General features: G+C 39.6%; 1 pseudogene; it reads left to right on the top strand.

Annotated features, from left to right (window-relative positions):
• Positions 1–277: 277 nt before the first annotated feature.
• Positions 278–513, top strand: LOC138415914 (V-type proton ATPase subunit e 1 pseudogene; annotated as a pseudogene).
• Positions 514–772: the final 259 nt, after the last annotated feature.

Raw genomic sequence — 772 nt, 5'->3', positions numbered from 1 at the left:
ATATATGTATGCTTATATGTAGATATATATATGCATACGTAGGTACAACTTCTTTATCCATTCATCTGTTAACTGACACTTAACTTGCTGTTAGTTCACCTCTTTGAGCTTCCATTTCTTTACAAATAAATAAAGATAATGATATTTTTTTAAAAAGAAAATAACTTTGCTATAAGAAATCTATGAGAGAGATACATAACTTGGTGCTGGCATAGACCAGACACTTAATAAATATGAGTTTCATTTCCTCTCTCACAAGCACAAAGTGTGAGCAACCATGGCCTATACTGGCCTCACTGAGCCTCTTCCTGTGATGAGCATGTTCTGGGGCTTCATCGGTTTCCTGGTGCCCTGGTTCATCCCTAAGGATCCCAACCAAGGAGTTATCATCACTATGCTGATGACCTGTTCCATTTGTTCATCTTTTGGCTGATTGCAATTCTGGCTCACATCAGTCTTCTCTTTAGAACACGCTTGAAAAATGAAACTGTCTGGTACCTCGAGTATCATTGACCTTGAGGAAGAAGGCTTGCCTGCCAGTACTCAGTCATTGAGGTCACAAAGAGAACTCCTCTAGATGCAAAATCACTTCCATCCCCAGACCACCTTCCTTGATTAGCCCCCTTTGGCAATCAGCTGCTTTAAACGTTCACACCACATCTGAACATTTTATTCTACAGTGCAGTGATTTTTTTCCTGTCATCACTTTTACACTTTGATGAGTGATGTGCCCACTTAATCTAAACTGTGCTGCCTCAATGAAATGATTAGG

Source organism: Ovis canadensis, chromosome 12 (assembly GCF_042477335.2).
Source record: "Ovis canadensis isolate MfBH-ARS-UI-01 breed Bighorn chromosome 12, ARS-UI_OviCan_v2, whole genome shotgun sequence".
Lineage (NCBI taxonomy): Eukaryota > Metazoa > Chordata > Mammalia > Artiodactyla > Bovidae > Ovis > Ovis canadensis.
The sequence above is the reverse complement of the archived record's forward strand: the minus strand, read 5'-3'. Positions and strand labels throughout refer to the sequence as shown.